Source organism: Oncorhynchus nerka, linkage group LG7 (genome assembly GCF_034236695.1).
Source record: "Oncorhynchus nerka isolate Pitt River linkage group LG7, Oner_Uvic_2.0, whole genome shotgun sequence".
NCBI classification, from domain to species: domain Eukaryota; kingdom Metazoa; phylum Chordata; class Actinopteri; order Salmoniformes; family Salmonidae; genus Oncorhynchus; species Oncorhynchus nerka.
In genome coordinates, this window is record NC_088402.1 from 18,618,379 (window position 1) to 18,646,220 (window position 27,842).

Sequence of the window (27,842 nt, forward strand, 5' to 3'; positions counted from 1 at the left end):
AACAACACCAAAGCTGCCATACACCCGGAGCTACTCGCCTGTTTTTAGATGATCATGATTTACTTCATGTTTGCTGGACCCATCTGACAATGGGTACAAGTCTATTTATTGTTTGTTTTGACGTCAGCACACAGGTGAGACTGCAGTCTTTCTAAGGGCCATAGAGGTTATACACGTAACTGACCTTTGTGCTGATTCGCTTGGCTACATTTTTTTCTGATAGACATGTTTAAATAAAGTAGGCATTTATGTTGTCTTTTCAGGAAAATGTCATCCAGAAGACAAACGGACCATCTAGAGAGGACAGCCAGCAACTACAGACAAGATGTGAGTGACCATCCAGCTGTGTTTGTACTGTAGCAACAAACCTGTGGTTTATGCAATCCAAAACTGAAAACAGTTTTAGAACTGTGTTATGATGAGACTGACAATATCGAAGACATTTTGTTAATCTGTGTATGTCTAGGCTAAAGGTTTCTAATGTACAGATTCTCAACTATCGCCACTGTTTAATTGTGTTAATCTTCATGATTGATTGACAGGTTATTTCATTTGTAAACTGTGTGTTGGTGTGTGTGTCCAGCGTGTATATCCGGTGCAGGTATGTGGCATCATGGACGAGTCTGAGACAGTGAAACGCCTCCGGCTAGCTGTCCATCCAGACTTCACTTTCAGAGCTGGCCAGTGGTGAGTAGTACAGTACTGTCATTTGTTTGGCGACATACATAGCTCATTGAAAGGAGACTGAATACAGCATTTACACCAATGTCTTTGGGGAGAGGATGTTTACACCTTTCAGATCTGCACAAGTGCGTAGGCTATAGGTATGGGTAGATACGGTATAGGGGGAGAGGCAGTGTGTTGTCACAATTAAATTAACCAGAATATCACATCAACAGTTTGTTGGACAAAAGGTATAGAGGTTATCAGATTCATTATCGGGCACAGGCTGCTGTCAATCATCACGCACAGTGAGAGAAATGACCTGCTGCAATCCATCAAGGTCTTGCGCAAACCTCTTTTTATAATGGCTGTAATACCTTTACCAGGCACTAGAGGGAAGTGTTGATTTGAATGTGTGTAATGCTATTTACAGTGTTGCGCTGCCCTGCCACTGTTCCCCAGGTCATTGTGTTAGTTTTTCTCAATTTCTGAAACCTTGCTCCATTTCCTGAAAACATTAAACACAAAACCTCGTATTCAAGCACTATTTACATAACCTCTGACTCCTCTCGCAAAATAAAACATTCGCCTCAAAACAGTTTTACCTGTGTTCAAAATCAAACACTGCTCTCAAATCATAAACAAAGTGATCAAAATGATATACACTCTCAAGCAGTCAGTAAACAATACACAGAAAAAGAGAAACAATTCTCAAAGAGAAGAACATTTTTAATAAATAAAAATATTCATATTTTTCCGTCATTGTCCTTTGATGAACGAAAACATGTTCTATCATAGTAGCTCAAAATTGATCAGAAATTACTACTCTGCTTTGCTCTTTGCAATTTAGTTTTTTGTTCTTCCTCCTCCTTGTACCCCTATTTTTACAGTACTGTACCCTGCATCTCACAAACTTGTCCTTTGTCTCTGTGATACTGTAATTCTTGTTCTTTGTTGATATGAACCTGCAACCAGTCAAAATCAATTGAGCAGTCAGTACTGTTAATAAATGGAAAGCACAATGTTCAGGGCCATACAATTTGTCCGTTGTACAGTATACAGCCTACAATGCACTGTACTACAGTATCCATTCTCAGACTTTCTCCTTCCCACCTTCAACAACCTGTTTGCTCTCTGAACTGGCTTATATTGTTGAACTTGTTCTCAACTTGCCTACCTGGTTAAATAAATAAAATAAATATTGGTTGTGTCACATCATTTGAAACAGGTTAAATAATTTTTGAGTGGTTGTGTTCAATCAATGACATATGTTCTCTATTTGTATTTGATTGTTGCCACTGTAGTACCAGTATGGATGACATGTGCATTATAGTGCAGAATGTGTTTTGAGAATGAGAATGTGTTTAGTTTTGCTGAAAAGTCTAAGTGAGATCTGCAAATTGTGTTTCATCATGTGAAATGGTTTAAGGTATTGACAACAGACTGCATAATTAGCTAAATGAGTCCTGGCAACTGAGAACTTTGTTCAGCCAATGGGTTTTACTGTTTTAGCAATTGAGAAAAACTGTAAAAGACAATGTTCTCAATCAACCCACCAGGTTAAAATACAGGTAAAAAAATAAGTTGATAAACAAATGCATATGATGACAGCAGGAAGCAGTTAGGGGGGATTTCCAACTTACAAGATTGTTTAAGACCCACTAACAGGCTTCATAACATGTGCCATTTAGCACTCTGTTTTTCCAAAGCGACTTAGTCATGCGTGCATTCATTACCAATGAGTAGTCCCGGGAATCGAACTCACTACCCTGGTGTTACACGTGGCACGCTCTACCCACTGAGCTACATAGGAAAACAGCATTAGTATTGTAGCTAAAAGCAAAGCACACATCCATAAACATGTTTAATTTATGATGTAAAAGTACATTCAATTGATAAATATCTCCTTCAACTCTGTGGCCCATACTGTTGGTGGGCGGTTTGTGTTGTGTATAAACAGAAGAGGTTGGTGCGTTGTCCCGCCGGTGTTCAGTAATGGATGTAAAACGGATGTAAATACTATACCTTACACCTCCTCCAGTCCATATGACAGATGGGTAGGAGGAGTGGGAGAAACATGTAAACAGAGACACACACGTGTTAGAGAGGGAGAGATGCTTGCTAGTTGTTATTGCCTACTTTTTTTCTTCTTTTTCTCCAAACTTGTGGAAAGTTACCACTTCCTGTGGTATGTTATGTAAAGATATGTGAGGGACATGGACACATTCTGTACATTTTGAGGTTGCTTTTGAATCCGTTAGATTACGTTCTCAGTTGGACATGTTTTGCATTATTTAAAAATAAGGATTCTCTTTTTGTCTCTCGGTCTGTCTCTCTGTGTGTCCAGGGTGGACTTCTTTATCCCTGGTATGGAGAAGGTAGGAGGATTCTCTGTGTGTTCCAGTCCAGCTCTGCTGCAGAGAGAGGGCGTTATCGAGCTGGCTGTCAAATACACAGAACATCCCCCCGCACATTGGATACACACCAAGGTGAGTGTGTGTGTACATTGAAATGAACATTTTCACATGTAGTTTGTTTCTGCCTCAAAATCAATAGCAGTGTCTGTCAGTCTTTCTGCCTGTCTCTGGTGTGTGTGTGTGTGTGTGTGTTTTTCTAGGTTGTAATTGTAAGTCTAATCTCATCTAGTAGCTGTGTCTTCTCTGAGCAGTAAGCTGTATGTGACTGTGGTTGTCGCCACATAAAGCTGTCTGATATTCCACAGTAAAGTGGTTGGAGACTGTACTCAGCCCTGGGATTGTTTAATGCGCCTGTTGTTAACTCTTCCGTATGTACTGGGTTAGAGTGTGGGGACTGTGACAACAGATAAAGCAGAGGAGTGTGTGTATACGTGTGTGTGTGTGTATAATGGGAAAAGGAGAGAGAATTTGCTGCTGTTGTCTTCAAAATACCCCCCCCCCCCACCAGCTATAAGATCTCTCTCCCATCGTGTGTGTGTGTGTGTAACAGCTGTGTGTGTGTGTGTAACAGGTGTGTGTGTGTGTGTGTGTAACAGCTGTGTGTGTGGGCATAACAGCTGTGGGTGTGTAACAGCTGTGTGTGTGTGTAACAGCTGTGTGTGTGTGTGTAACAGCTGTGTGTGTGTGTGTAACAGCTGTGTGTGTGTGTGTGTGTAACAGCTGTGTGTGTGTGTGTAACAGCTGTGTGTGTGTGTGTGTAACAGCTGTGTGTGTGTAACAGCTGTGTGTGTGTGTGTAACAGCTGTGTGTGTGTGTGTGTGTAACAGCTGTGTGTGTGTGTGTAACAGCTGTGTGTGTGTAACGTGTGTGTGTGAAAGGTGTGTGTGTAACAGCTGTGTGTGTGTGTGTGTAACAGCTGTGTGTGTGTGTGTAACAGCTGTGTGTGTGTAAGCTGTGTGTGTGTGTGTAACAGCCAGCTGTGTGTGTGTGTAACAGCTGTGTGTGTGTGTGTGTGTGAAACAGCTGTGTGTGTGTGTGTAACAGCTGTGTGTGTGTGTGTGTAACAGCTGTGTGTGTGTGTGTAACAGCTGTGTGTGTGTGTGTAACAGCTGTGTGTGTGTGTGTAACAGCTGTGTGTGTGTGTGTGTGTAACAGCTGTGTGTGTGTGTAACAGCTGTGTGTGTGTGTGTAACAGCTGTGTGTGTGTGTGTAACAGCTGTGTGTGTGTGTGTAACAGCTGTGTGTGTGTGTGTGTGTGTGTAACAGCTGTGTGTGTGTAACAGCTGTGTGTGTGTAACAGCTGTGTGTGTGTGTAACAGCTGTGTGTGTGTAACAGCTGTGTGTGTGTAACAGCTGTGTGTGTGTGTAACAGCTGTGTGTGTGTGTAACAGTGTGTGTGTGTGTGTGTAACAGCTGTGTGTGTGTGTGTGTAACAGCTGTGTGTGTGTAACAGCTGTGTGTGTGTGTAACAGCTGTGTGTGTGTGTGTGTGTAACAGCTGTGTGTGTGTGTAACAGCTGTGTGTGTGTAACAGCTGTGTGTGTGTGTGTAACAGCTGTGTGTGTGTGTAACAGCTGTGTGTGTGTGTAACAGCTGTGTGTGTGTGTAACAGCTGTGTGTGTGTGTGTAACAGCTGTGTGTGTGTGTAACAGCTGTGTGTGTGTGTGTAACAGCTGTGTGTGTGTGTGTGTGTGTGTGTAACAGCTGTGTGTGTGTGTAACAGCTGTGTGTGTGTGTGTAACAGCTGTGTGTGTGTAACAGCTGTGTGTGTGTAACAGCTGTGTGTGTGTGTGTGTAACAGCTGTGTGTGTGTGTAACAGCTGTGTGTGTGTGTGTGTGTAACAGCTGTGTGTGTGTGTGTGTAACAGCTGTGTGTGTGTGTGTAACAGCTGTGTGTGTGTGTGTAACAGCAGCTGTGTGTGTGTGTGTGTGTGTGTGTAACAACAGCTGTGTGTGTGTGTGTGTAACAGCTGTGTGTGTGTGTGTGTGTAACAGCTGTGTGTGTGTAACAGCAGCTGTGTGTGTGTGTAACAGCTGTGTGTGTGTGTGTGTGTGTGTGTGTAACAGCTGTGTGTGTGTGTGTAACAGCTGTGTGTGTGTGTAACAGCTGTGTGTGTGTAACAGCTGTGTGTGTGTGTGTGTGTGTGTAACAGCTGTGTGTGTGTGTAACAGCTGTGTGTGTGTAACAGCTGTGTGTGTGTGTAACAGCTGTGTGTGTGTAACAGCTGTGTGTGTGTGTGTGTGTAACTGTGTGTGTGTGTGTAACAGCTGTGTGTGTGTGTGTAACAGCTGTGTGTGTGTGTAACAGCTGTGTGTGTGTGTGTAACAGCTGTGTGTGTGTGTGTGTAACAGCTGTGTGTGTGTGTGTGTAACAGCTGTGTGTGTGTGTGTGTAACAGCTGTGTGTGTGTGTGTGTGTGTGTAACAGCTGTGTGTGTGTGTGTAACAGCTGTGTGTGTGTGTGTAACAGCTGTGTGTGTGTGTAACAGCTGTGTGTGTGTGTGTGTGTAACAGCTGTGTGTGTGTGTGTGTAACAGCTGTGTGTGTGTGTGTAACAGCTGTGTGTGTGTAACAGCTGTGTGTGTGTGTGTAACAGCTGTGTGTGTGTAACAGCTGTGTGTGTGTGTAACAGCTGTGTGTGTGTGTGTAACAGCTGTGTGTGTGTGTGTGTAACAGCTGTGTGTGTGTGTGTAACAGCTGTGTGTGTGTGTGTGTGTAACAGCTGTGTGTGTGTAACAGCTTGTGTGTGTGTGTAACAGCTGTGTGTGTGTGTGTGTAACAGCTGTGTGTGTGTGTGTAACAGCTGTGTGTGTGTGTGTAACAGCTGTGTGTGTGTGTGTAACAGCTGTGTGTGTGTGTGTAACAGCTGTGTGTGTGTAACAGCTGTGTGTGTGTGTAACAGCTGTGTGTGTGTGTGTAACAGCTGTGTGTGTGTGTGTAACAGCTGTGTGTGTGTGTGTAACAGCTGTGTGTGTGTGTGTGTAACAGCTGTGTGTGTGTGTGTAACAGCTGTGTGTGTGTGTGTGTGTAACAGCTGTGTGTGTGTGTAACAGCTGTGTGTGTGTGTGTGTAACAGCTGTGTGTGTGTGTAACAGCTGTGTGTGTGTGTGTAACAGCTGTGTGTGTGTGTGTAACAGCTGTGTGTGTGTGTGTAACAGCTGTGTGTGTGTAACAGTGTGTGTGTGTAACAGCTGTGTGTGTGTGTAACAGCTGTGTGTGCTGTGTGTGTGTGTAACAGCTGTGTGTGTGTGTGTAACAGCTGTGTGTGTGTGTGTGTGTGTGTGTAACAGCTGTGTGTGTGTAACAGCTGTGTGTGTGTAACAGCTGTGTGTGTGTGTAACAGTGTGTGTGTGTGTGTAACAGCTGTGTGTGTGTGTGTAACAGCTGTGTGTGTGTGTGTGTGTGTGTGTGTAACAGTGTGTGTGTGTGTGTGTGTGTGTAACAGCTGTGTGTGTGTGTGTGTGTAACAGCTGTGTGTGTGTGTGTAACAGCTGTGTGTGTGTGTGTAACAGCTGTGTGTGTGTGTAACAGCTGTGTGTGTGTGTGTAACAGCTGTGTGTGTGTGTGTAACAGCTGTGTGTGTGTGTGTGTGTGTGTAACAGCTGTGTGTGTAACAGCTGTGTGTGTGTGTGTAACAGTGTGTGTGTGTGTAACAGTGTGTGTGTAACAGCTGTGTAACAGCTGTGTGTGTAACAGCTGTGTGTGTGTGTAACAGCTGTGTGTGTGTGTAACAGCTGTGTGTGTGTGTAACAGCTGTGTGTGTGTAACAGCTGTGTGTGTGTGTGTGTGTAACAGCTGTGTGTGTGTGTGTAACAGCTGTGTGTGTGTGTGTGTGTAACAGCTGTGTGTGTGTGTGTAACTGCTGTGTGTGTGTAAGCTGTGTGTGTGTGTGTGTAACAGCTGTGTGTGTGTGTGTAACAGCTGTGTGTGTGTGTAACAGCTGTGTGTGTGTGTGTCTGTGTGTAACAGCTGTGTGTGTCTATGTGTGTAACAGCTGTGTGTGTGTGTGTCTGTGTGTAACAGCTGTGTGTGTGTGTGTGTATGTGTGTAAGTGTGTGTGTGTAACAGCTGTGTGTGTGTGTGTAACAGTGTGTGTGTGTGTGTAACAGCTGTGTGTGTGTGTGTGTGTAACAGCTGTGTGTGTGTGTGTAACAGCTGTGTGTGTGTGTGTGTAACAACAGCTGTGTGTGTGTGTGTAACAGCTGTGTGTGTGTGTGTGTGTAACAGCTGTGTGTGTGTGTAACAGCTGTGTGTGTGTGTGTAACAGCTGTGTGTGTGTGTAACAGCTGTGTGTGTGTGTGTAACAGCTGTGTGTGTGTGTGTGTGTGTAAGCTGTGTGTGTGTGTGTGTGTAACAGCTGTGTGTGTGTGTGTGTAACAGCTGTGTGTGTGTGTGTGTAACAGCTGTGTGTGTGTGTGTGTAACAGCTGTGTGTGTGTGTGTGTAACAGCTGTGTGTGTGTGTGTGTAACAGCTGTGTGTGTGTGTGTGTGTAACAGCTGTGTGTGTGTGTGTAACAGCTGTGTGTGTGTGTGTGTGTAACAGCTGTGTGTGTGTAACAGCTGTGTGTAACAGCTGTGTGTGTGTGTAACAGCTGTGTGTGTGTGTGTAACAGCTGTGTGTGTGTGTGTGTGTGTAACAGCTAACAGTGTGTGTGTGTGTGTGTAACAGCTGTGTGTGTGTAACAGCTGTGTGTGTGTAACAGCTGTGTGTGTGTGTGTGTGTGTGTGTGTGTGTAACAGCTGTGTGTGTGTAACAGTGTGTGTAACAGCTGTGTGTGTGTGTGTGTGTGTGTAACAGCTGTGTGTGTGTGTGTAACAGCTGTGTGTGTGTGTAACAGCTGTGTGTGTGTGTGTAACAGCTGTGTGTGTGTGTAACAGCTGTGTGTGTGTGTGTGTAACAGCTGTGTGTGTGTGTAACAGCTGTGTGTGTGTGTGTGTGTGTGTAACAGCTGTGTGTGTGTAACAGCTGTGTGTGTGTGTGTAACAGCTGTGTGTGTGTAACAGCTGTGTGTGTGTGTGTGTAACAGCTGTGTGTGTGTGTAACAGCTGTGTGTGTGTGTAACAGCTGTGTGTGTGTGTGTGTAACAGCTGTGTGTGTGTAACAGCTGTGTGTGTGTGTAACAGCTGTGTGTGTGTGTAACAGCTGTGTGTGTGTAACAGTGTGTGTAACAGTGTGTGTGTGTGTAACAGCTGTGTGTGTGTGTAACAGCTGTGTGTGTGTGTGTGTAACAGCTGTGTGTGTGTAACAGCTGTGTGTGTGTAACAGTGTGTAACAGCTGTGTGTGTGTGTAACAGCTGTGTGTGTGTGTGTACAGCTGTGTGTGTAACAGCTGTGTGTGTGTGTGTAACAGCTGTGTGTGTGTGTGTAACAGCTGTGTGTGTGTGTGTGTAACAGCTGTGTGTGTGTAACAGCTGTGTGTGTGTGTAACAGCTGTGTGTGTGTGTAACAGCTGTGTGTGTGTGTGTAACAGCTGTGTGTGTGTGTGTGTGTAACAGCTGTGTGTGTGTAACGTGTGTGTGTAACAGCTGTGTGTGTGTAACAGCTGTGTGTGTGTAACAGCTGTGTGTGTGTGTAACAGCTGTGTGTAACAGCTGTGTGTGTGTGTAACAGCTGTGTGTGTGTGTGTAACAGCTGTGTGTAACAGCTGTGTGTGTGTGTAACAGCTGTGTGTGTGTGTGTGTGTGTGTAACAGCTGTGTGTGTGTGTGTGTGTAACAGCTGTGTGTGTGTGTAACAGCTGTGTGTGTAACAGCTGTGTGTGTGTGTAACAGCTGTGTGTGTGTGTAACAGCTGTGTGTGTGTAACAGCTGTGTGTGTGTAACAGCTGTGTGTGTGTGTAACAGCTGTGTGTGTGTAACAGCTGTGTGTGTGTGTAACAGCTGTGTGTGTGTGTAACAGCTGTGTGTGTGTAACAGCTGTGTGTGTAACAGCTGTGTGTGTGTGTGTGTAACAGCTGTGTGTGTGTGTGTAACAGCTGTGTGTGTGTGTAACAGCTGTGTGTGTGTGTAACAGCTGTGTGTGTGTAACAGCTGTGTGTGTGTGTGTGTAACAGCTGTGTGTGTGTGTAACAGCTGTGTGTGTGTGTAACAGCTGTGTGTGTGTGTGTAACAGCTGTGTGTGTGTGTAACAGCTGTGTGTGTGTGTAACAGCTGTGTGTGTGTGTGTGTGTGTAACAGCTGTGTGTGTAACAGCTGTGTGTGTGTGTGTAACAGCTGTGTGTGTGTGTGTGTGTAACAGCTGTGTGTGTGTGTGTGTGTGTGTAACAGCTGTGTGGGTGTGTGTGTCTGTGTGTGTAACAGCTGTGTGTGTGTGTGTGTGTAACAGCTGTGTGTGTGTAACAGCTGTGTGTGTGTAACAGCTGTGTGTGTGTGTAACAGTGTAACAGCTGTGTGTGTGTGTAACAGCTGTGTGTGTGTGTGTGTGTGTAACAGCTGTGTGTGTGTGTAACAGCTGTGTGTGTGTGTAACAGCTGTGTGTGTGTGTGTAACAGCTGTGTGTGTGTGTGTAACAGCTGTGTGTGTGTGTGTGTAACAGCTGTGTGTGTGTGTAACAGCTGTGTGTGTGTAACAGCTGTGTGTGTGTGTAACAGCTGTGTGTGTGTGTAACAGCTGTGTGTGTGTGTAACAGCTGTGTGTGTGTGTAACAGCTGTGTGTGTGTGTGTGTAACAGTGTGTGTGTGTGTGTGTAACAGCTGTGTGTGTGTGTAACAGCTGTGTGTAACAGCTGTGTGTGTGTGTGTAACAGCTGTGTGTGTGTGTGTGTAACAGCTGTGTGTGTGTGTGTAACAGCTGTGTGTGTGTAACAGCTGTGTGTGTGTGTGTAACAGCTGTGTGTGTGTGTGTGTAACAGCTGTGTGTGTGTGTGTAACAGCTGTGTGTGTGTGTGTGTGTAACAGCTGTGTGTGTGTAACAGCTGTGTGTGTGTGTGTAACAGTAACAGTGTGTGTGTAACAGCTGTGTGTGTGTGTAACAGCTGTGTGTGTGTGTGTAACAGCTGTGTGTGTGTGTGTAACAGCTGTGTGTGTGTGTGTAACAGCTGTGTGTGTGTGTGTGTGTAACAGCTGTGTGTGTGTGTGTGTAACAGCTGTGTGTGTGTAACAGCTGTGTGTGTGTAACAGCTGTGTGTGTGTGTGTAACAGCTGTGTGTGTGTAACAGCTGTGTGTGTAACAGCTGTGTGTGTGTAACAGTGTGTGTGTGTGTAACAGCTGTGTGTGTGTGTGTAACAGCTGTGTGTGTGTAACAGCTGTGTGTGTGTGTGTAACAGCTGTGTGTGTGTGTAACAGCTGTGTGTGTGTGTAACAGCTGTGTGTGTGTGTGTAACAGCTGTGTGTGTGTGTGTAACAGCTGTGTGTGTGCTGTGTGTGTGTGTGTGTAACAGCTGTGTGTGTGTGTAACAGCTGTGTGTGTGTGTGTAACAGATGTGTGTGTGTAACAGCTGTGTGTAACAGCTGTGTGTGTGTAACAGCTGTGTGTGTGTAACAGCTGTGTGTGTAACAGCTGTGTGTGTGTGTAACAGCTGTGTGTGTGTGTGTAACAGCTGTGTGTGTGTAACAGCTGTGTGTGTGTGTGTAACAGCTGTGTGTGTGTAACAGCTGTGTGTGTGTAACAGCTGTGTGTGTGTGTAACAGCTGTGTGTGTGTGTGTGTAACAGCTGTGTGTGTGTAACAGCTGTGTGTGTGTAACAGCTGTGTAACAGCTGTGTGTGTAACAGCTGTGTGTGTGTGTGTGTGTGTGTAACAGCTGTGTGTGTGTAACAGCTGTGTGTGTGTGTGTGTGTGTGTAACAGCTGTGTGTGTGTGTGTGTGTAACAGCTGTGTGTGTGTGTGTGTGTAACAGCTGTGTGTGTGTGTGTGTGTGTGTGTAACAGCTGTGTGTGTGTGTGTGTGTAACAGCTGTGTGTGTGTGTGTAACAGCTGTGTGTGTGTAACAGCTGTGTGTGTGTGTGTAACAGCTGTGTGTGTGTAACAGCTGTGTGTGTGTGTGTAACAGCTGTGTGTGTGTGTGTGTGTAACAGCTGTGTGTGTGTGTGTAACAGCTGTGTGTGTAACAGCTGTGTGTGTGTGTGTAACAGCTGTGTGTGTGTAACAGCTGTGTGTGTGTGTAACAGCTGTGTGTGTGTGTGTAACAGCTGTGTGTAACAGCTGTGTGTGTGTGTAACAGCTGTGTGTGTGTGTGTAACAGCTGTGTGTGTGTGTAACAGCTGTGTGTGTGTGTGTGTGTGTGTAACAGCTGTGTGTGTGTGTAACAGCTGTGTGTGTGTGTGTGTGTAACAGCTGTGTGTGTGTGTGTAACAGCTGTGTGTGTGTGTAACAGCTGTGTGTGTGTGTGTAACAGCTGTGTGTGTGTGTGTGTAACAGCTGTGTGTGTGTGTAACAGCTGTGTGTGTGTAACAGCTGTGTGTGTGTAACAGCTGTGTGTAACAGCTGTGTGTGTGTGTGTAACAGCTGTGTGTGTGTGTGTGTAACAGCTGTGTGTGTGTGTGTGTGTGTGTAACAGCTGTGTGTGTGTGTGTAACAGCTGTGTGTGTGTGTAACAGCTGTGTGTGTGTGTGTGTGTAACAGCTGTGTGTGTGTGTGTGTAACAGCTGTGTGTGTGTGTAACAGCTGTGTGTGTGTGTGTAACAGCTGTGTGTGTGTAACAGCTGTGTGTGTGTGTGTAACAGCTGTGTGTGTAACAGCTGTGTGTGTGTGTGTAACAGCTGTGTGTGTGTGTGTAACAGCTGTGTGTGTGTGTGTAACAGCTGTTGTGTGTAACAGCTGTGTGTGTGTGTGTGTAACAGCTGTGTGTGTGTGTAACAGCTGTGTGTGTAACAGCTGTGTGTGTAACAGCTGTGTGTGTGTGTAACAGCTGTGTGTGTGTGTGTGTAACAGCTGTGTGTGTGTGTGTAACAGCTGTGTGTGTGTAACAGCTGTGTGTGTGTGTAACAGCTGTGTGTGTGTAACAGCTGTGTGTGTGTGTAACAGCTGTGTGTGTGTGTAACAGCTGTGTGTGTAACAGCTGTGTGTGTGTGTGTGTAACAGCTGTGTGTGTGTAAGCAGTGTGTGTAACAGCTGTGTGTGTGTGTGTGTAACAGCTGTGTGTGTGTGTGTGTGTAACAGCTGTGTGTGTGTGTGTAACAGCTGTGTGTGTGTGTAACAGCTGTGTGTGTGTGTGTGTAACAGCTGTGTGTGTGTAACAGCTGTGTGTGTGTGTGTAACAGCTGTGTGTGTGTAACAGCTGTGTGTGTAACAGCTGTGTGTGTGTGTGTGTGTAACAGCTGTGTGTGTGTGTGTAACAGCTGTGTGTGTGTGTGTAACAGCTGTGTGTGTGTGTGTGTGTGTGTGTGTAACAGCTGTGTGTGTGTGTGTAACAGCTGTGTGTGTAACAGCTGTGTGTGTGTGTGTGTGTAACAGCTGTGTGTGTGTGTGTGTAACAGCTGTGTGTGTGTGTAACAGCTGTGTGTGTGTAACAGCTGTGTGTGTGTGTAACAGTGTGTGTGTGTGTGTGTGTAACAGCTGTGTGTGTGTGTAACAGCTGTGTGTGTGTGTAACAGCTGTGTGTGTGTGTAACAGCTGTGTGTGTGTGTGTAACAGCTGTGTGTGTGTGTGTAACAGCTGTGTGTGTGTGTGTAACAGCTGTGTGTGTGTGTGTGTAACAGCTGTGTGTGTGTGTGTGTGTGTAACAGCTGTGTGTGTGTGTGTAACAGCTGTGTGTGTGTGTAACAGCTGTGTGTGTGTGTGTAACAGCTGTGTGTGTGTGTGTGTGTGTAACAGCTGTGTGTGTGTGTGTGTAACAGCTGTGTGTGTAACAGCTGTGTGTGTGTAACAGCTGTGTGTGTGTGTGTAACAGCTGTGTGTGTGTGTGTGTAACAGCTGTGTGTGTGTGTAACAGCTGTGTGTGTGTGTAACAGCTGTGTGTGTGTGCTGTGTGTGTGTGTAACAGCTGTGTGTGTGTGTGTGTAACAGCTGTGTGTGTGTGTGTAACAGCTGTGTGTGTGTGTGTGTAACAGCTGTGTGTGTGTGTGTGTGTGTAACAGCTGTGTGTGTGTAACAGCTGTGTGTGTAACAGCTGTGTGTAACAGCTGTGTGTGTGTGTGTAACAGCTGTGTGTGTGTGTGTGTAACAGCTGTGTGTGTGTGTAACAGCTGTGTGTGTGTGTAACAGCTGTGTGTGTGTGTGTGTAACAGCTGTGTGTGTGTGTAACAGTGTGTGTGTGTGTGTAACAGCTGTGTGTGTGTGTGTGTGTGTAACAGCTGTGTGTGTGTGTGTAACAGCTGTGTGTGTGTGTAACAGCTGTGTGTGTGTGTAACAGCTGTGTGTGTGTGTAACAGCTGTGTGTGTGTGTGTAACAGCTGTGTGTGTGTAACGTGTGTGTGTGTAACGTGTGTGTGTGTAACAGCTGTGTGTGTGTTTAACAGCTGTGTGTGTGTGTGTAACAGCTGTGTGTGTGTGTAACAGCTGTGTGTGTGTAACAGCTGTGTGTGTGTGTAACAGCTGTGTGTGTGTAACAGCTAACAGCTGTGTGTGTAACAGCTGTGTGTGTGTGTGTGTAACAGCTGTGTGTGTGTGTAACAGCTGTGTGTGTGTAACAGCTGTGTGTGCTGTGTGTAACAGCTGTGTGTGTGTGTGTGTGTAACAGCTGTGTAACAGTGTGTGTGTGTAACAGCTGTGTGTGTGTAACAGCTGTGTAACAGCTGTGTGTGTAACAGCTGTGTGTGTGTGTAACAGCTGTGTGTGTGTAACAGCTGTGTGTGTGTAACAGCTGTGTGTGTGTGTGTAACAGCTGTGTGTGTGTGTGTGTGTAACAGCTGTGTGTGTGTGTAACAGCTGTGTGTGTGTGTAACAGCTGTGTGTGTGTGTGTAACAGCTGTGTGTGTGTGTAACAGCTGTGTGTGTGTGTAACAGCTGTGTGTGTGTGTGTGTGTAACAGCTGTGTGTGTGTGTGTAACAGTGTGTGTAACAGCTGTGTGTGTGTAACAGTGTGTGTAACAGTGTGTGTGTGTAACAGCTGTGTGTGTGTAACAGCTGTGTGTGTGTGTGTAACAGCTGTGTGTGTGTGTAACAGCTGTGTGTGTGTGTAACAGCTGTGTGTGTAACAGTGTGTGTGTAACAGCTGTGTGTGTGTGTGTGTGTGTGTAACAGCTGTGTGTGTGTGTAACAGCTGTGTGTGTAACAGCTGTGTGTAACAGCTGTGTGTGTGTAACAGCTGTGTGTGTGTGTAACAGCTGTGTGTGTAACAGCTGTGTGTGTGTGTGTAACAGCTGTGTGTGTAACAGCTGTGTGTGTGTGTAACAGCTGTGTGTGTGTGTAACAGCTGTGTGTGTGTGTGTGTGTAACAGCTGTGTGTAACAGCTGTGTGTGTGTAACAGCTGTGTGTAACAGCTGTGTGTGTAACAGCTGTGTGTGTAACAGCTGTTGTGTAACAGCTGTGTGTAACAGCTGTGTGTGTGTGTGTAACAGCTGTGTGTGTGTGTAACAGCTGTGTAACAGCTGTGTGTGTAACAGCTGTGTGTAACAGCTGTGTGTGTAACAGCTGTGTGTGTGTGTAACAGCTGTGTGTGTAACAGCTGTGTGTGTGTAACAGCTGTGTGTGTGTAACAGCTGTGTGTGTGTAACAGCTGTGTGTGTGTAACAGCTGTGTGTGTGTAACAGCTGTGTGTGTGTGTCTAACAGCTGTGTGTGTGTAACAGCTGTGTGTGTGTGTGTAACAGCTGTGTGTGTGTGTAACAGCTGTGTGTGTGTGTGTAACAGCTGTGTGTGTGTGTGTAACAGCTGTGTGTAACAGCTGTGTGTGTGTGTGTAACAGCTGTGTGTAACAGCTGTGTGTGTGTAACAGCTGTGTGTGTGTGTGTAACAGCTGTGTGTGTGTGTAACAGCTGTGTGTGTGTGTAACAGCTGTGTGTGTGTGTGTAACAGCTGTGTGTGTGTGTGTGTGTAACAGCTGTGTGTGTGTGTAACAGCTGTGTGTGTGTGTAACAGCTGTGTGTGTGTGTAACAGCTGTGTGTAACAGCTGTGTGTGTGTGTGTGTGTGTGTAACAGCTGTGTGTGTGTGTGTAACAGCTGTGTGTGTGTGTGTGTGTAACAGCTGTGTGTGTGTGTGTAACAGCTGTGTGTGTGTGTGTAACAGCTGTGTGTGTGTGTAACAGCTGTGTGTGTGTGTGTGTGTGTAACAGCTGTGTGTGTGTGTGTGTAACAGCTGTGTGTGTGTGTGTAACAGCTGTGTGTGTGTAACAGCTGTGTGTGTGTGTAACAGCTGTGTGTGTGTAACAGCTGTGTGTGTGTGTGTGTAACAGTGTGTGTGTGTGTAACAGCTGTGTGTGTGTGTGTGTGTAACAGCTGTGTGTGTGTGTGTAACAGCTGTGTGTGTGTGTAACAGCTGTGTGTGTGTGTGTAACAGCTGTGTGTGTGTGTAACAGCTGTGTGTGTGTGTGTGTAACAGCTGTGTGTGTGTGTGTGTAACAGCTGTGTGTGTGTGTAACAGCTGTGTGTGTGTGTGTAACAGCTGTGTGTGTAACAGCTGTGTGTGTGTGTAACAGCTGTGTGTGTGTGTGTAAGCTGTGTGTGTGTGTAACAGCTGTGTGTGTGTGTAACAGCTGTGTGTGTGTAACAGCTGTGTGTGTGTGTAACAGCTGTGTGTGTGTGTGTGTGTAACAGCTGTGTGTGTAACAGCTGTGTGTGTGTAACAGCTGTGTGTGTGTGTGTAACAGCTGTGTGTGTGTGTAACAGCTGTGTGTGTGTGTGTGTGTGTAACAGCTCTGTGTGTGTGTGTGTGTGTAACAGCTGTGTGTGTGTAACAGCTTTGTGTGTGTGTAACAGCTTTGTGTGTGTGTGTGTGTGTGTGTGTGTAACAGCTGTGTGTGTGTGTAACAGCTGTGTGTGTGTGTAACAGCTGTGTGTGTGTGTGTAACAGCTGTGTGTGTGTGTAACAGCTGTGTGTGTGTGTAACAGCTGTGTGTGTGTAACAGCTGTGTGTGTGTGTGTGTGTGTAACAGCTGTGTGTGTGTAACAGCTGTGTGTGTGTGTGTAACAGCTGTGTGTGTAACAGTGTGTAACAGTGTGTGTGTGTGTGTAACAGCTGTGTGTGTGTGTAACAGCTGTGTGTGTATGTGTAACAGCTGGTGTGTGTGTAACAGCTGTGTGTGTGTGTAACAGCTGTGTGTGTGTGTGTGTAACAGCTGGGTGTGTGTATGTGTAACAGCTGGGTGTGTGTAACGTGTGTGTGTAACAGCTGTGTGTGTGTAACAGCTGTGTGTGTGTAACAGCTGTGTGTGTGTAACAGCTGTGTGTGTGTGTAACAGCTGTGTGTAACAGCTGTGCGTGTGTGTGTAACAGCTGTGTGTGTGTGTGTGTAACAGCTGTGTGTGTGTGTCTGTGTGTGTAACAGCTCTGTGTGTGTGTGTGTGTGTGTGTGTAACAGCTGTGTGTGTGTGTAACAGCTGTGTGTGTGTGTCTGTGTGTGTAACAGCTCTGTGTGTGTGTGTAACAGCTGTGTGTGTGTGTAACAGCTGTGTGTGTGTGTAACAGCTGTGTGTGTGTGTAACGTGTGTGTGTAACAGCTGTGTGTGTGTGTAACAGCTGTGTGTGTGTGTAACAGCTGTGTGTGTGTAACAGCTGTGTGTGTAACAGCTGTGTGTGTGTGTGTAACAGCTTTGTGTGTGTAACAGCTTTGTGTGTGTGTGTGTAACAGCTTTGTGTGTGTGTGTGTAACAGCTGTGTGTGTGTGTGTAACAGCTGTGTGTGTGTGTGTAACAGCTGTGTGTGTGTGTAACAGCTGTGTGTGTGTGTGTAACAGCTGTGTGTGTGTGTAACAGCTGTGTGTGTGTGTAACAGCTGTGTGTGTGTAACAGCTGTGTGTGTGTGTAACAGCTGTGTGTGTGTGTAACAGCTGTGTGTGTGTGTAACAGCTGTGTGTGTGTAACAGCTGTGTGTGTGTGTGTAACAGCTGTGTGTGTGTGTGTAACAGCTGTGTGTGTGTGTGTAACAGCTGTGTGTAACAGCTGTGTGTGTGTAACAGCTGTGTGTGTGTGTAACAGCTGTGTGTGTGTGTGTGTGTAACAGCTGTGTGTGTGTGTGTGTAACAGCTGTGTGTGTGTAACAGCTGTGTGTGTGTGTGTGTAACAGCTGTGTGTGTGTAACAGCTGTGTGTGTGTGTGTGTAACAGCTGTGTGTGTGTGTAACAGCTGTGTGTGTGTGTAACAGCTGTGTGTGTGTAACAGCTGTGTGTAACAGCTGTGTGTGTGTGTAACAGCTGTGTGTAACAGCTGTGTGTGTGTGTAACAGTCTGTGTGTAACAGCTGTGTGTGTGTGTAACAGCTGTGTGTAACAGCTGTGTGTGTGTGTAACAGCTGTGTGTAACAGCTGTGTGTGTGTAACAGCTGTGTGTGTGTGTGTGTGTGTGTAACAGCTGTGTGTGTGTGTAACAGCTGTGTGTGTGTGTGTGTAACAGCTGTGTGTGTGTGTAACAGCTGTGTGTGTAACAGCTGTGTGTGTGTGTAACAGCTGTGTGTGTGTGTGTAACAGCTGTGTGTGTGTGTGTGTGTAACAGCTGTGTGTGTGTAACAGCTGTGTGTGTGTGTGTAACAGCTGTGTGTGTGTAACAGCTGTGTGTGTAACAGCTGTGTGTGTGTGTAACAGCTGTGTGTGTGTGTGTAACAGCTGTGTGTGTGTAACAGCTGTGTGTGTGTAACAGCTGTGTGTGTGTGTAACAGCTGTGTGTGTGTAACAGCTGTGTGTGTGTGTGTGTGTAACAGCTGTGTGTGTGTGTAACAGCTGTGTGTAACAGCTGTGTGTGTGTGTAACAGATCTGTGTGTGTAACAGCTGTGTGTAACAGCTGTGTGCGTGTAACAGCTGTGTGTGTGTAACAGCTGTGTGTGTGTGTAACAGCTGTGTGTGTGTGTAACAGCTGTGTGTGTGTGTAACAGCTGTGTGTGTGTGTGTAACAGCTGTGTGTGTGTGTGTGTGTAACAGCTGTTGTGTGTGTGTGTGTGTAACAGCTGTGTGTGTGTGTGTGTGTGTAACAGCTGTGTGTGTGTAACAGCTGTGTGTGTGTGTAACAGCTGTGTGTGTGTGTAACAGCTGTGTGTGTGTAACAGCTGTGTGTGTGTGTGTAACAGCTGTGTGTGTGTGTAACAGCTGTGTGTGTGTGTGTGTGTGTAACAGCTGTGTGTGTGTGTGTGTGTGTGTGTAACAGCTTTGTGTGTGTGTGTGTAACAGCTGTGTGTGTGTAACAGCTGTGTGTGTGTGTGTAACAGCTGTGTGTGTGTGTAACAGCTGTGTGTGTGTGTGTAACAGCTGTGTGTGTGTGTAACAGCTGTGTGTGTGTGTGTAACAGCTGTGTGTGTGTGTGTAACAGCTGTGTGTGTGTGTGTAACAGCTGTGTGTCTGTAACAGCTGTGTGTGTGTAACAGCTGTGTGTGTGTAACAGCTGTGTGTGTAACAGCTGTGTGTAACAGCTGTGTGTGTGTGTGTAACAGCTGTGTGTGTGTGTAACAGCTGTGTGTGTGTGTGTAACAGCTGTGTGTGTGTGTAACAGCTGTGTGTGTGTAACAGCTGTGTGTGTGTAACAGCTGTGTGTGTGTGTAACAGTGTGTGTGTGTGTGTGTGTGTGTAACAGCTGTGTGTGTGTGTGTGTAACAGTTGTGTGTGTGTGTGTGTGTGTGTAACAGCTGTGTGTGTGTGTGTAACAGCTGTGTGTGTGTGTGTAACAGCTGTGTGTGTGTAACAGCTGTGTGTGACAGCTGTGTGTGTAACAGCTGTGTGTGTGTGTGTGTGTGTGTAACAGCAGTGTGTGTAACAGCGTCTGTGTCTCCTGAGACTCCGATGCTGCACTGGATGTTGTTTTTTTAATCTCTAAAACAGACTTTCTCCACAATAGGGAACAGAAAGCAGACTTCTAGAATGTGGACACATCTCATACCTGAGTTATTTATCATTACAAAATAAACACTATTTATTCCTTCTCTCTCTCTCTCCTTAGTGCACCATGGACTCCCATGTAGCGATGCGTGTGGGCGGTAACTTCTTCTTTGACCCCCTGCCCTCTGACCCCTGTGTTGACCTGTTGTTGGGGGCGTGGGCATTAACCCTTTATACTCCATCCTGCTTCACGCCGCTGACCTGCTACGACAGAACCCCGCAAAAGTAGGGAGGGGCTACAACATTGGCTCCACCCACCTCTGCTACAGCGCCAAGAACGCACAAGAGCTGCTCTTCAAAGTGAGGGGGGTACGTGGGTTGACTCATAACTCGCAATCCCTGTGGTTATATCCGCAGGGCGGGTGGGTTTGGGGGGGGAGTAGGTGGGTCTACATTGAGGTTTCTTTTATTATCTGCTGTTAGTGTGTAGCCTAAGGGACTTCAAATCCATTTTTATTGGTCACATACACATATTTAGCAGATGTTATTGCGGGTGTAGAGAAACGTGTTCCTAGCTCCAACAGTGCAGTAGTGTCTGTCAAAATGGCACGTCAAGGGAACTGTGCTGTTCAGATGGGTTAAATGGAATAGTAACCTAACTGAAATCTGGACTGTAGGTCTATAACCTCTCACATTGCCTAATATAACATTAATGCCTGCAGAATGAAGCATTTGTTGCAGTAAAATTACACGCCAAATGTAAATTTTGACTCAGGAACAGAGTGGAGAAATATGATTGATTTATTTCATCATAGAGAATGAATACACGGTTAGCACTGCCACATTTACAGACGGGCCCTATCTTTATAAGCACCATAAAAGCTGATTTTAGTCATTCAACCACATAAAATATGCATCTAAGCCAAACAAAACATTTTTTGGCTCGTTTTAACAGCTTTTAATTTCCTTAAAACCGGTCAAACTGATGTCAGTTTGAAAATGTTGCTTTCTTTGCGTTATTGCATTTTCTCCCCAGTCCCTAAACATCTTTGCTGTGTGAGAGAAGCAGAGAGAATTTTGATTTGATTTTATTAGGATCCCCATTATGGCGACATTTGGTCTTACTTGTGTCTGACACAAAACAAAAAAGTCTACAGACAAGACTTTACATGCATTCAAAAACATGAACATGTAGTGTGTGTATCAGTTACACACACACCGCAAGTAGGTCACATAGGGGAGCGGCGTTGTGCCGTGAGGTGTTGCTTTATTTGTTTTTTGAAACCAGGTTTGCTCTTCACTATGGAAGGGAGTTCCATGCAGTCATGGCTCTGTATAATACTGTATGTTTCCTTGAATTTGTTCTGGACTTGAGGACTGTGAAAAGACCTGTTGTTTCATGTTTCTCAGTGGTGTATGTAAGTTGACTGTGCAAACTATTTGGAATTTCTTATAACTTGAAGTGATGCAGTCAGTCTTTCCTCAACTCTTAGCCAAGAGAGTCTGCCATGCATAGTATTGATATCACCCCACTGATTACAATGAAGAGTAAAATGTCTTGCTCTGTTCTGGGTTAGCTGCAGCTTAACTAGGTCCATCTTTGCAGAACTTGACTATAATCAAGATGACCACCCTTGATGCATTCATTCTATCGATTTATGACATTCTGGTGAGCAAGGGTTTACAGTTGAAGTTGGAAGTTTACATACAACGTAGCCAAATACATTTAAACTCAGTTTTTCACAATTCCTGACATTTAATCCTAGTAAAAAGTCCCTGTCTTAGGTCAGTTATTATTTTAAGAATGTGAAATGTCAATAATAGTGATTTATTTCAGCTTTTATTTCTTCCATTACATTCCCAGTGGGTCAGAAGTTTACATACACTCAATTAGTATTTGGTAGCGTTGCCTTTAAATTGTTTAACTTGGGTCAAACGTTTCAGGTAGCCTTCCACAAGCTTCCCACAATAAGTTGGGCGAATTTTGGCCCATTCCTCCTGACAGAGCTGGTGTAACTGAGTCAGGTTTGTAGGCTTCCTTGCTCGCACACGCTTTTTCAGTTCTGCCCACAAATGTTCTATAGGCTTGAGGTCAGGGCTTTGTGATAGCCACTCCAATACCTTGACTTTGTTGTCCTTAAGCCATTTTGCCACAACTTTGGAAGTATGCTTGGGGTCATTGCCATTTTCGACCAAGCTTTAACTTCCTGACATGTCTTGAGATGTTGTTTCAATATATGCAAATGTTTTATTAATTTGTGAAGTGCATCAGTCCCTTCTGCAGCAAAGCACCCCCACAACATGATGCTGCCACCCCCGTTCTTCACTGTTGGGATGGTGTTCTTCGGCTTGCAAGCCTCCCCCTTTTTCCTCCAAACATAACGATGGTGATTATGGTCAAACAGTTCTATTTTTGTTTCATCAGACCAGAGGACATTTCTCAAATGTACAATCTTTGTCGCCATGTGCAGTTGCAAACCGTAGTCTGGCTTTTTTATGGCGAATTTGGAGCAGTGGCTTCTTCCTTGCTGAGCAGCCTTTCCGGTTATGTCAATATAGGACTTATTTTACTGTGGATATAGATACTTTTGTACCTCTTTCCTCCAGCGCCTTCACAAGGTCCTTTACTGTTGTTCTGGGATTGATTTGCTCTTTTCGCACCAAAGTACGTTCATCTCTAGGAGACAGAACACGTCTCCTTCCTGATTGGTATGACGGCTGCGTGGTCCCATTGTGTTTATACTTGCGTACTATTGTTTGTACAGATGAACGTGTGGTACCTTCAGGCATTTTGGAAATTTCTCCCAAGGATGAACCAGACTTGTGGAGGTCTACAATTATTTTTCTGAGGTCTTGGCTGGTTTCTTTTGATTTTCCCATGATGTCAAGCAAAGAGGCATGAAGTTTGAAGGTAGCCTTGAAATACATCCACAGGTACACCTCCAATTGACTCAAATTATGTCAATTAGCCTATCAGAAGCTTCTAAAGCCATGACATAATTTCCTGAAATTTTTCCAAGGTGTTTAAAGGCACAGTCAACTTAGTGTATGCAAACTTCTGACCCACTGGAATTGTGATACAGTGAAATAATCACAAAGTAGATGTCCTAGTCGACTTGCCAAAACTATAGTTTGTTAACAAGAAATTTGTGGAGTGGTTGAAAAACAAGTTTTAATGACTCCAACCTAAGTGTATGTAAACTTCTGACTTAAACAACTGTATTTAGTATTCTGGGGCAACAAGTAATGACAGAAGAGAAGCTGCATGTATCTAATTATAGACAAGTTGACTAACAAACAGCCTCTCAAAAAATCGTTCTGCTGTCTGACTGTAGACAACAGTGCATTTTCTATATTAGCTGGTTAGTGTTGGGTGTGGGCCTCAGAATTCCACTTTATCACATATATATTCGGGTGGTTGCAGATGGGTATTAGCAATTGTGGGCGGGTGAAAAAACAGTTGACCCGCGCATCACTAGTGTGTGTGTTAGTGTTACTGAGCTACAGTTCATATAAGGAAATCAGTCAATTTAAATAAATTCATTAGGCCCTAATCTATGGATTTCACATGAATGGGAATACAGATATGCATCTGTTGGTCACAGATACCTTTAAAAAAAGTATGGGTGTGGATCAGAAAACCAGTCAGTATCTGGTGTGACCACCATTTGTCTCATGCAGTGCAACACATCTCCTTCACATAGAGTTGATCAGGCTGTTGATTGTGACCTGTGGAATGTTGTCCCACTCCTCTTCAATGGCTGTGCGAAGTTGCAAGTCCCAAATTTGCTCAATGGGTGACATATCAGGTGAATATGTAGGCCATAGAAAACTAGGACATTTTCAGCTTCCAGGAATTGTGTACAGATCTTTGTGACATGGGGCCGTGGATTATCATGCTGAAACATGAGGTGATGACGGCGGATGAATGGCACAACAATGGGCCTCATGATATCTCTGTGCATTCAAATTTCCTTCAATAAAATTCAATTGTGTTCGTTATCCGTAGCTTATGCCTGCCCATACCACAACCCCACCGCCACCATGGTACAATTGAAACCTGGATTCATTATTGAAGAGCACACTTCTCCAGCGAGCCAGTGGCCATTTGAAGGTGAGCATTTGTCCACTGAAGTTGTTTACGACACCGAACTGCAGTCAGGCCAAGACCCTGGTGAGGACGATGAGCACGCAGATGAGCTTCTCTGAGACTGTTTCTGACAGTTTGTGCAGAAATTCTTTGGTTGTACAAACCAACAGTTTCATCAGCTGTCTGGGTGGCTGGGGTCAGATGATCCAGCAGGTGAAGAAGCCGGATGTGGAGGTCCTGGGCTGGTGTGGTTACACGTGGTCTGTGGTGAAGAATCTGGATGTGGCGGTGCTGGGCTGGCGTGGTTACACGTGGTCTGTGGTGAAGAATCTGGATGTGGCGGTGCTGGGCTAGCGTGGTTACACGTGGTCTGTGGTGAAGAAGCCGGATGTGGAGGTCCTGGGCTGGTGTGGTTACACGTGGTCTGTGGTTGTGAGACCGGTTAGACAAACTGCCTAATTCTCTAAAATGACTTGAGACAGCTTATGGTAGAGACATTTAAATAAAATGTCCTTGGAACAGCTGTGGTGGACATTTCTGCAGTCAGCATACCAATAGCACGTTCCTTCATCTTGAGACACCAGTAGCCTTGTGACAAAACTGCACATTTTAGAGAGGCCTTTTATTGTCCCCAGCACAAGGTGAACCTGTGTAATAATCATTCTGGTTAATCAGCTTCTTGATATGCCACACCTGTCAGGTGTCATAATCCATCCAGATTATCTTGGCAAAGCAGAAATGCTCACTGACAAATTTGTTCACAACATTTGAGAGAAATAAGCTTTTTTTGTGCGTATGGAACATTTCTGGGATCTTTTATTTCAGCTCATGGGACCAACACTTTACATGTTGCGTTTATATTCTAGTTCAGTGTTTGTATATATCTAGTTGTATTATATCAGGGTTTGTGTGTGGGAATGAGACCAATAATTGTTCCTCCTTGTCCCTGCTCTTCTTCTCTGCTCTCAGAAAACCATCATAGATGTGTGTAAAGAATTCCCAGAGAAATTCTCCTGTGACTTCCACATCACTGCACAGACGGCAGACATCGACCAGGAACTCCAACCGTCCATGTACCGTAAGTACTACAGAATGACCTTAACACAACCACAAATGTTTACTGAGACCATCTGCAATGGGTTGGAAATGAAACTAAAGATAGTTTATTTCGTTTGGCTGTTAAAAAATACATTCCCAATTCATTTAAATGGATGCTAGCCCATAAAATGACAGCACTACATGAAAGTACATTTTCCATGTCTTTTGTTGATTTGATCTTCCACAGGTGGGAGGCTATCAGAGGGGGAGTTGCGTCGCCACGTCGACCCTAACACTATGCTGTGTTACCTGTGTGGCCCTGGTCCAGACCTTGCTCAGTTTAGGCCTATCCCAGGACAGGATACTGTTTGAGAAGTAGTGGTAGTGCGTACTGGAGACAGACCTCTTCAACTATCCACTGCTGCGTCACTTGATATTGTATATCAATGGTGGGAGGACCCACCCTGCTCTCCCCCCCAGTCCCTATGAATTCTAAGACCAACCCAGCACACACCACCAAGACCACGCACCTGCCCACGTTACCATGGCAACATGTTTGGGGCCTTTGGACCATATTTTTCCGCAGGTGTGACCTGGCTGCATCATTTGATTTATTTTACCTCACCTAAATGTGTATTTCTACCAGGTACCAACTTGCTTGACTCGGCTACAATTTGAACAAATTAACGAATCTCTCTTTATCGGAATATTCAACTCAACTATCACCTGACTCTGGTGTTCACCAAATGCAATGAACATCAGTTGTACAACCTGAGTGTGTATGGGGCCATTGATCTGAGCCTGGCTGATGGTGATCTCTGACCTGTGTGAAGTGCAGTATAATGAGTGTATATATAGCTTTCCTGGTGATCCACTACAAGGATGGAGAAACACTCAAACTGTCCTCAACTCATTGACTGTAATTAAACTGAATCCTGCAGGGATGCAAACTAGTCACCTTTTAGCGTAATTCGCCGTTTTGAATCCAAAATAGGTGACCTACGTGATTCGTGTAGATCCGATGAAAAAAGTTTGGGGGGGTGGGTTGGATCACAGCTGTCTGTAAGCGAACGAGTAAACCGCGTTTGTAGCAATGTTGACTATGCAAGGCTCCGCCAATCGTTTACATAACAGAATGGAAGAAAGAAGAGACAGCCAATCACTAGTTACAGCACCAGCGCGCGCACTGGAAAGGCAGCTTGTCATTTACAGCAGCGCGCCCCCTGAACGATAACGTTAGGTGATAAGCCTGACCAGGGTGAGAAGGTGACGAAGCGTACTTCATGAGCTGTAACCGAAACCTACTGGCATTTGGAAAGTTTGAGGTGAGGGAGAAATAGTGATGGACTCGGCAGAGAAATGTTGAGCAACATTAGCCAATTTATCTGGTAAAATAAATGAGTTTATGGTGTGAAAATGAGCTTTGCTAATAAAGTCAGACAGCTACAACATCAGATGAGTAAACATTAGTAACCTAACCAATTCGCACCGAGGTAAAGACAGTTTCAGGTTGGATATTCGCATGTAGTTTTCCTTACGTCCACCAACAGCAGTTAGGGACCGTCAACATAATGACAAATCACATTTTTCAAAATTCAATAGCTCTTTAACCTAAGGTGACCAGATTTCTGAAATGAAAACCGGGGACATTTCCAGTTCTGCGGTCAATATATAATTAAAATATCCAATGTTATTATCTATGAAATAAAAAAGGGGGACAATTCCGGTTTCATGTATTGAGTCTAACAGGCAGACTGATAGACAGAGAAAACAACTGTTACAGAAACACTACAGACAAGACAGAACTGTCCGATCTGAACAGCCATTCAGTGGTCCTGGTAGTCTGTGTAGAATAAGAACAGATTTTTGTTTTAGATTCCATCTCTCACAGTTGAAGTGTACCTATGATAAAAATTACAGACCTCTACATGCTTTGTAAGTAGGAAAACCTGCAAAAACGGCAGTGTATCAAATACTTATTCTCCCCACTGTACTTATAGGGACCTAATCTGTATATTTCTCAGAAGAATGTATTTTCTTCAGGATTGCTCTGTCTTTGGCCAGCTTCTCCATGAACTCCTGGCAAGGGAGGTTGAAGTTTGTCTTCACAATAAGCATGGCCTTGATGGTAGGGACAGTGAATCTATTTCTTGCTGCTGTCCATAGAGCATTAATTTGGGAGAACACTCTCGACTGGTGCATTACTTCCAGGTAAGCACATGACAACAGATGCTAATCTAGCCCGGTTAGTGTGTGGGATGTCATTCACTTTGAAGTCGTTAACCACCGAGCTCCATCTCTGACTGAGCTGTGTCTCAGATGTTTTCCATTCTTCAAGCGATCCCCCCTTTAGGAACTCTTGCAGGCCAGTAACCTTGTCACACAATGTATCCTCATTGATGGTCACATTGGGGCATTTTTCCTGCAGTGTGCCTGCTGCCTTCACGCAGAGGTTGCCTTTTTAAAAGGAGACCATGTAAATCTTTTAGATTATCTGTGTGCTTTCCCCATGCTTGCAAGTAGTTCACAGCCATAGTGAAGAATGATTGGGATGTTTTGAGAAAGCTCTCTTTAGACATGGCTCCAGCTCTCTCAGAAGTCCTCTGACCAAAACTGGAATGAAGTTGTCACATGAGTCAATTTTGCCTCAACATTTCTCAGAATTGCAGCGGACTCCACAGCACAGCAGTCCTGGCCTCCAAGCATCTTGATCGTGTCACTGAATACGGCCAAGTTTCCATGGCCAAAGGCCAGCCAAAGTTCAGTCAGTGGATCTTCGAACATTGTTCACAGGGCATTTGTCTTCAGAAATAAAGGATTTCAATGGCACATCCGTTTTCAGCACTCTTTCTAGAGCAGGGAGCATGGACATCCAGCGAACATGGCTGTTTCCTAAAATGTTATGGTACTCCTGGCCAACAAACTCACAAAAGCCCTTTAGTCTTTCTACTCCGACGGTGAAAATATGAACATATTCCAAATATGTTTGTGAGCAGGTACTCAACATCATATCCAAAGCTGTTCTGGCCGTGTTATGAATAATGTGGGCAGGACAACCTAAGCCAATCACCTCCCACTGCAGAGCATTTTTAACTTTAGTATGGACATTGACCCTCCCCAGCCTATTCAGTCCCCCAAAGTTGGTATTTGTTGTCAGCAGAGGATATTTTCCAGGTTACATTTTTTGATGACCACCAGGACCTCAGCTGCAATTTTCTCTGCTGTTTCTCCAATTCAACAAAATCAAGCAGTTTTGTTTCCACAGATGTGCTGCCATCATATATCTTACATATGACTACTATTGGCAGCAGCTTTACATGTCCATGAATGGACACATCAATGAACAGGGACAGAAATTCAACCTGGTCTAGGTCCTGTGTTACCAAAGTAGTTGCCCATGCTGCTAACACGTTACTCACTATGGCGTCACATTTTGTCCTAGCACATGTAAACTTAGGCTCATAAAGCTTCCGTGTCAGTTGTGCTGTGCAGTCCATAGATCTGTAACTATGATTGTGTCGCATAGTGTGCTATGCAAAGACACCCTCCTGCACAGCTAAACCATATTCTTCTTGGGAAGGCTCTACCTTCTTGAAGAATGTGGTGACAGAGGGCATACCAACACGGCCAATCAGAGAGGCTTTATGCTTTTTCGTCTGCTGATGTTCTACCACTGCCGTTCTTCTCCGGCTGCCAATTGAAAGGGAGAAATTACAAAGGGTGCAGTGAACCATTCTATCGTCTTGACCTGAGCGTATAAATGGAAATTCTCATGTTTTTCATAAAGTGCATTTCTGTTTC

At 45.0% G+C, this 27,842-nt stretch overlaps 1 pseudogene; it reads left to right on the forward strand.

Moving 5' to 3' along the window:
• The first annotated feature begins 243 nt into the window (after positions 1-243).
• LOC115115372 (oxidoreductase NAD-binding domain-containing protein 1-like) lies at positions 244-27,842 on the forward strand (annotated as a pseudogene).